This window comes from Schistocerca serialis, chromosome 7, assembly GCF_023864345.2.
Source record: "Schistocerca serialis cubense isolate TAMUIC-IGC-003099 chromosome 7, iqSchSeri2.2, whole genome shotgun sequence".
In the NCBI taxonomy this organism is placed as follows: Eukaryota; Metazoa; Arthropoda; class Insecta; order Orthoptera; family Acrididae; genus Schistocerca; species Schistocerca serialis.
This window is the reverse complement of record NC_064644.1, coordinates 382,102,900-382,111,079: the sequence shown is the minus strand read 5'-3', so window position 1 is coordinate 382,111,079 and position 8,180 is coordinate 382,102,900.

The following is an 8,180-nucleotide window of genomic DNA, read 5'->3' as shown; positions in this document are numbered from 1 at the left end:
ACATGGTTTCTCCAATACGGAATGGAAATTATGGAAAATTAACTGGCAGGCTCATTCAGATTATTCAAAAGAATTCCGAGATCGAATGAAGCACTCTCTTTTTTATAGTCATCCATATTACATTTACTAATGAATACTAGTATAGGTGCAACATTACAGAAATAAGTGAGGTGAGATATTCTGCACACTGCGTAAAACCGTAAAACTACAAATTTGCAGCTACTGTGCCATAAACAATGCAGAAAAGTCATAGATCTGAAGGAACGGAGAGAGGTGCGAAGAACATTTCATAAAACCCACAGTTTTGCCTTGGTCTTAAACGCCTGCTAAGAACTTAAAGCATATTCCAGCGAAACTCCAGAAGAAGACAGGGACAGACATAAAAAGTGGCTACAGTGAAAATCAAAAGGAGGCGGCAATTCTCGTCTTTACCTCGTATTACCTCTTTCAACTTCTGGACAGGCTCAGATTTTGTTTACATGCTGTTAGATTTGGATTTTAACCACGTTCTGACCAGGCACAGCTTTTATCATCTGTGTTAATTGAACCCCTCTCCCCGTAATTATATGTGAGAGATCATAGGTGTGTGTGTGTGTGTGTGTGTGTGTGTGTGTGTGTGTGTGTGTGTGTGTGTGTGTGCGCGTGTGTGTGTGTGTGTGTGTGTGTGTGTGTGTGTGAGAGAGAGAGAGAGAGAGAGAGAGAGAGAGAGAGAGGGGGAGGGAGAGAGAGAGAGAGAGAAAGAGAGAGAGAGAGAGAGAGAGAGAGAGAGAGAGAGAGAGGGAGGGAGAGAGAGAGACAGAGACAGAGAGAGAGAGACAGAGAGAATGCAAAGGATATGAGATGATATGCACTGTCTGTTGGTTCTTTCGTACAAAGAAGAAAAATGGTGACAAATTAGAAATACAAATATCAGAAGTTCAGTGCCCAGTCATTGCTGAACGACTGCTGTAATTGTGAAATCCATTGAGAAACCTCAATTACCTTCAAAAAGAAAAGTGGATGTGTGCTTAGGAGAACAAAAGTGTAAAGTAAGATCTGTTACCAGCACAGCTAGAATGATTAAGTCAAGGAGAGTATTCTGCATCTGCGTTGACCCGCAAAATCTGTATGAGATGTCAAACTTTCACATCATTTTATGTAGGCATTTACTTGATATGGTGATAATATGTTATGATACTTATTCGGTAACATGTGATAAACAATACCGCTAAACGCTAACGTCAGGGCAGATTTAGAAGTCAAATGTAGGTACTATATGATTTCATTAGCAACCAAGATGGCGCATTGGTTAAGGCTTGGGATTTGAGTTCGAGAGGACCAGCGTGCAATTCCTCCTCTACCCACCAATATTTGCTTATCCCATGGTTTCTCTAAATAATTTCAAGTGAATACCGTAACGGGTCCTTTTAATGAAACATAGTTGATTTTCTTCCCCATTGTTGCCCGATTTGAGTTTTCGCTTCGACTTTAATGACTGACCTCTTTGTATTGGGTGGTTATAATTAAGATGCAGCTACTCACAGAGGTCCATTTTCGCCTGTAATAATCGCGCAGAACCGATTTACGCCGGAAAAAAATTAGTTCCAGTCTTGGCCACCAGATGCAAACCTCGCACTGTGAATGCAAGAAAGACGCGAAGAAATGTCGCCATACGAAATGGTTTAGGAAAGGTACGTGGGCAGAAAAGGTCAGACAAGTTAGAACCGCATAACAGTGGTTTTATTATTAACCTCCGCTTTCACGATTTATTCGGCACCAGCATTGGAGACATTAAAGAAATGTTGTAGAGGACCAGATTTGCACCTGGTGGTCAAAATTGGAACTAATTTGTTTTCCAACGTCAATCGGTTCCGCATTAACGTATTAGGATATCTACCAAGTTTTGCTGCCCTACGATAATTACAGGCCGCACTGGAGACGCGTGAGTAGGTACAATTTAATTATAGCCACTCGGCAGTTGTGGTGCTAAACCTTAACCATCCACGCTATCAATAAGTGTGCGATTCACTTTAGTTCCAAGTGGCGGGGGCGGATTTTATTTCTTTTCACCTCTGAGAAATTCAGTAGCTTGCCGTGCGACCTAAGAAGGTAAAGTAACTTGCGTTGTTGCTGTCAGCAGCACGAAAGCACAGCACGGCCTCGACCGTACTGCTCAGCCCGGCGTCCGAGCGCACACTGCAGGCTGGCGAGAGCTAAGACCGCTGTCTGCCGCCGTAACAGCGCAGTAGTCGCGAGAGGGCGCCACCGACCGCCGGCGCTCCGTTTCCACTACGAAAGATGTTTCAGCCCTCAAAGAGCAGCGGTGGACGCGTGTAGTTAATGATAGTCACAGTGGTACGAAGGAAAAGAGGTCCTAGCTCAACAGTTTGCATAGATGACAGCTGAAATATAATTCGCATGCTCTACATGTGCTTATTTTTCGTCTTCGGTAAGCCTTTTAACTCCAGGTCGAGGGTAGGGCCAGTCACGACGGTGTTCTGCTACTGCTCAGTGATTAACAACACGTCAGTTTCACTTGTCCAATGAGATGCAAGAAAACACACAATGTGGCGGGTTGGTGCGTAAGTTCGTAGCGTTTTTCTAAGTTTAAGACACGCAACAGAAGCATATCAAAGAGACTTTAGTCATCGGTAATCTCCTTCACGATTTATAACAGTCTGCGAACGCTCGGGTAACTTTTCGATTGCGCGACTATAGAAATCACGTGGTTTTGAGCCAATGAACTGGTCGAGCCATATTCGCAGTGCATTTTCATCCGGAAAGGAAGTTCTTTGTAGGTTGTTCGGTAGGGAGCAGGAAAGGTGCAAATCTGAGGTGAAAAAGGTGGGAGCGGAATGAAGTGTTCCTGATCGTTGTTCTTTAATTGCGTCTGCAGGACGTCTCAGTTGTTGGCAATAAACGTCAGCAGCGATGATTACTCCTCGAAGTAGAAAGTCGTAGTAAACCAAACTGTCGCTGTTCCATCAGATTCTTAACATTATCTTTGTGGATGAGCACGGGTCTTTGAACGAGAAATTGCTGCTTTGTTTGGTCTCAGCCATCCGTTTCGTTTCCTTATGTTAGCGTAAAGACTCCATTTCTCGTCACCAGTGACGATACAGGATAGGAATTGTTGGCGTTATTACGAGCCAATTGATGAGGAGTAAGCATAGATGCACATACGGCCATGCGCTGATTTTTGGGATTTTGGCATACAGCATGCGGTATCCGTACACCAGATTTTTTGAAGCTTTCTCACTGCATGCAAATGTCACACGATGGTCTACTGATCACAGTTCATTACATTTTCCAGTTCTCGGACAAACTGACATGGATCACTGTGGAGTGTCACTAATGTCAAAAAGATCCTTCTTACAATGAGAAAACCGTTTTATTTTTATTTTTATTTATTTATTTATTTTTTTCTGTGCTCTGTCCAACGGCAGTATCCTCATAGACTGCGCAAATGTTTCTGACTGCCCCTGCTGCTGTCATCCCTCTACTGAACTCAAACAGAAGAATACGATGGAAATGTTGCGATTTCACCACTTGGCACTCCATTTTCTAGGGTCCACAGCACCACTCACTATCTTCGAATGACAAAATGACAATGATAAATCAACCCATAGCAACCGGAATACGAATATGCAAAACGCTAGGAAGTGGCGCACCAACCTAATACTTCTAGTGCCGACTCGATTGAAAGTTGTGGTGACAGGCTGACCTGTACCACAGCTCAAGGTTTAGGTCACACTGGACGGTGATGATTTGATAGTGATTTGGATAAGCCAACCAATGTGTCAAATAAAAAGAAGCATTTTCTCGGAAAGAAATTTATGGTGAGAGACTGATCCGTGGCGTAGCACGAGGACTACGTTAGGAAGGTAGGTGATAATTTAGTTTTGCTAGTTGGCGAGACTAACGAATATGATATTACGACACGAATTTCAGGTACACTTGATGAGGAATTCATGTAAGTATTCACATGAGAGTCAGTCACCACAAATCATGCGCGTCTCACATCGCTTACAGGCTACACTTACTTTGTCTACTGTGACAAATATTTTGTTAATTCTTGCGAACACGATTGCTGTTTCTTTCGGTATACATAGTGGATTCCGTGTCAGTATTCACGTGGGATCGAGACAATGTTTCCTTCTTTCACATCGAGCGCTGTCAAGATTACTGCACGAAATACGTAAGTACGGCACTGGTCCTGATCTAAACTTCTATTCCGTGCTAACAGTTACAATGCGTGCTCGTTGAGCTACAATTAAAAAAAAAGAGCTAGCAATAGGTATAAAAACAAAATTTTGGGTATGAAGTCAGTAATTTGAACAACTCCATCCTCTGGAAGGAAGGATATCAAGATCTAAGAAAGTAAGGAGAAAGGAAAATTGGCGCATAGCATCCTGTCGATGTCGATGTCATGAGGGGCGGCGCATCAGCTCGGAAAAGGCAAGGATGAGGGCTGAGAGGTGTGCACCCTTACTAATTAAGCCACACTGACATTCATCACGGAAAACCCAAATCTTGGGGACCAGAGGAGAAAATGTGACCTCACCTCAAGTGAATGCGGTTGAAGTTTGCATACATTGTATGACAGATGGGTGAAGTAACAATGAAGATAGTGAGAATGATTTCAGCTTTTGTACAAGAATGTTTACACATTTGTTATAGAAATGGAAAACTATTACCGTGAGAATAGATATCAGCTTGTGATAGCAACGAACATAATGGCATGCTAGTAGCAAGCGTAGAAGCATATACTCTCTCTCTCTCTCTCTCTCTCTCTCTCACACACACACACACACACACACACACACACACACACACACACACACACACACATACATATAGCAAGTAGTAATAAATAATGGAAGAATAATTAAGATAAAGGTGAGCTTGTCAACCGAAATGTCGGTTTGAACACAGTAGTACTCCACAGACATAACCCTCCTGCAGAAGATATGACCTTTTTATTCTCAGACCTTTACCTTTGAAGTGGTTGACCCGGTCAGTTACTGAGTGACTTGTGTGTTTTAGGGGGACTACGGATAACAGTAAAGATGAAATAATGAACAAGTGAAAGATAAAGGTACCAGTATCTATATACCATTGAAATTCGGGACTTTGATTTGCAGCAGAGACCTTCCCTCTATGCCAGCGAACACCCTTCGGCCCAAAGAAGATTTACGGGGAGCTAAGAGTAGCTGTCAGCAAAACCACACCTGTTTTCGTGATATTACACCCATCCTGAAAATTTACACCTTGAGATGTTTTCTTTAAACGCAAAGATATTATAATCGTCCACAATGTATCCATTGTCATCTCCCTATTAAAACTATATTTCGAAGTGCAACGGCACAGCTATCTCTATCTACTTGCCTCATCGGAAGGCTTTGGTCATCGCTTCTGTCTAGACGTGCACTTTAATTCACACTAATATTCGTTGACTTTATTTTTTATTTCCGAATACTTATTCAGATTTGCATCTAACTACTTTGAGGATAGGAAGTACTATCTTATCTAACACTGTTGAATTTCTTGAAATATCGAATTATATGTATTACAAAATCACTAACTTTAGTACAACCATATCCAACACATTTAGCACCAGACTTTTTCTGTTGTCGATATTATGATCAGGAAGAAGAAACGGGGCACATTAAATTTTCCGAGGACCAGCATTAACTGCGCAGTGTATCGGCGAGATTCAAGGACCCGGTAGAAACTTCTTCTCGTTCCCGATTACGCCTGAAACGCTTCGTAATTCGCTGCCCCATTTGGTAGTTGTGTAATGTGCTCACTGCTAAAGGTCTCATGTTTACAATGCGTTTGTCATTCAGCACCGAGAAACCTTAAACTGGCAACCTTTCTCAGATCATAAATACAAGCGTCAGTTTAGATTTATCGTTGCTCCCGTTTCAGTCCTTTGAAGGGATTCCCTGAACAGAACCAGGGCGCATTTATGTAACGTCCCTTGATTTAACGCTGTGTGGCAAACCACGCCTTTTCATAATATAGCCAAGATTTGCCCCATCACAAGACATACAAACATGATAATCTGTGATATGCACACATCTGTAATGCGTTTATCATAGTGTTATCATATTTTTAAATGTTGTGACCGTGTCAATCTTGGTTACAAATTTTATTTGTTTTGTTTACTAAGATTAAAGAGAGAGACGAATCTGATGGCAATGTAACTCATCGAAACCAGTCATTAAGCAGACCTACAGTAAAAATCCACGATCAGAGATTATTTTGGATTCCACAGGTTCTCAAACGTTAATTTTCCTGAACTGTATGAATACAAGAGAATTCGATATCTTACCAAACTAAAGGTGGTAAGTGTCTTAAATACTCCTCTTGTAGTTCACACGTTCAATGTGCGGCACTGGTTGACAGCTAGAAACGAAAGTGGATACGGTTGTATTGTTTTGAGGTAATACTTCTTGCAGCCTCTATAAATGATGACGAAGTTAAATTCAGGAATCCAGACATCAGCTACCCATACAGTGTATTGTTCGTACAAGTATGCTGAAATATTGTCTGTTCATTATTTGATCTTCGTCTGACATATATATTTTTATGTTGTACCCTAGAATTCAGTGTCACTACAAATGAACATTAAATTTGCCCTATTTTTCCCAGTACAGGTACGTTTCGCTTCAACGTATCTGTTGAACAACAGTGATTTCTTTTCTTATTTGAAGAACTCTGGATATTAATGTAATAACGTGGTCAACATTTTCAATTTGTTTTCGAAAGAAGTGGAACTATTGCCATAGCATTTAGTTAGTAACTGAAGAACTAAAGTTAACACACATGACACAAAGAGCTATGAACGGTCCAATTGTTATAACGTTAACACAATTAATGTTATAAATGAAAATTCATAGATAACTTGGAGTGAGGATTACCAATGTTAAAGGCCATAAGTTTCAAACAAGTACAGTTTTGGTAACTGGCGAATTTCTTCCCCACGTAAAACGTCCACGATAATTAACCAGTACCTCTGTGCGTGTCATACTTAAAAGAGTTCGATTCGTTTGAAATATTTTCTCCTTGAGAATTCTGCTCATAAAGCCCGATAATGAAATACGCAGACTAGCATGGTGGAACTCTTTACCTGAAGATGGCAGTGTATTAGAATATGAAGCCTGGGAAATAAATCGAACTCTTGTTCGTAACCTTAATTAGTAATATCAACAGAAAAAAGGAGCAGTGGAAAGTCATAGACAATTATGTCCTCATACTGGCATACTAATCGTGTCGGCATGTGGCTGTCAATAAGGAGACTCTGTAACAGTATCATCACAAACATTTCCGCTTTCAGATCATCTAAGAAATAATGCGGTACATGTCCGTCCCCAAAAAACTATAAACATTTTGCACAAACGTAACAGTAACGTCCTCTCATAATGTAGCAGAATAAAAACTGTTCCGATTTTCATAGCAACAGTACACTGAGGTGACAAAAGTCATCGGATACCTCCTAACATTGTGTCCAACCTCCTTCCACTTGGCGCAGTTCAGCAACTCGACGTGGCATGGACTCAATGAGTCGTTGGAAGTCCCCTGCAGAAATAGTGAGCCGTGCTGCTCTACAGCCGTCCATGATTGCGAAAGTGTTGCCGGTGCATGATATTGTGCACCAACTGATATCTCACGTATGTCCTATAAGTGTTCGATGGGATTCATGTCGGGTGATTTGGGTCTACCAATCATTCACTGGAAATGTACAGAATGTTCTTCAAACCAGTCATGAACAGTTGTGGCCCGGTGACGTGGCACATCGTTGCTTGGAATCATCAAGTGCATGAACGGGTTCAAATGGTCTCCAAATAGCCAAACATAATCATTTCCAGTCATTTATCGGTTCAGTTGGACAAGAGGATCGAGTCCACCCTACGTAAACACAGCCCACACCATTATGGAGTCACCACCAGCTTGCACAGTGGAATAGTGGCTTGTTGACAACTTGGGTCCATGGCTTCGTGGAGTCTGTGCCACACTTGAACCCTGCCACAACTGAAATCGGGACTCATCTGCGCAGGCCATGGTTTTCCAGTCGTGTGGGGTCCAACCGATGAGGCCACGAGCCCAGGAGACGAGCTGCAGGTGATATCGTGCTGTTAGCAGAGGCACTATCGTCACTCGTCTACTGCCATAGTCCATTAACGCCAAACGTCAAC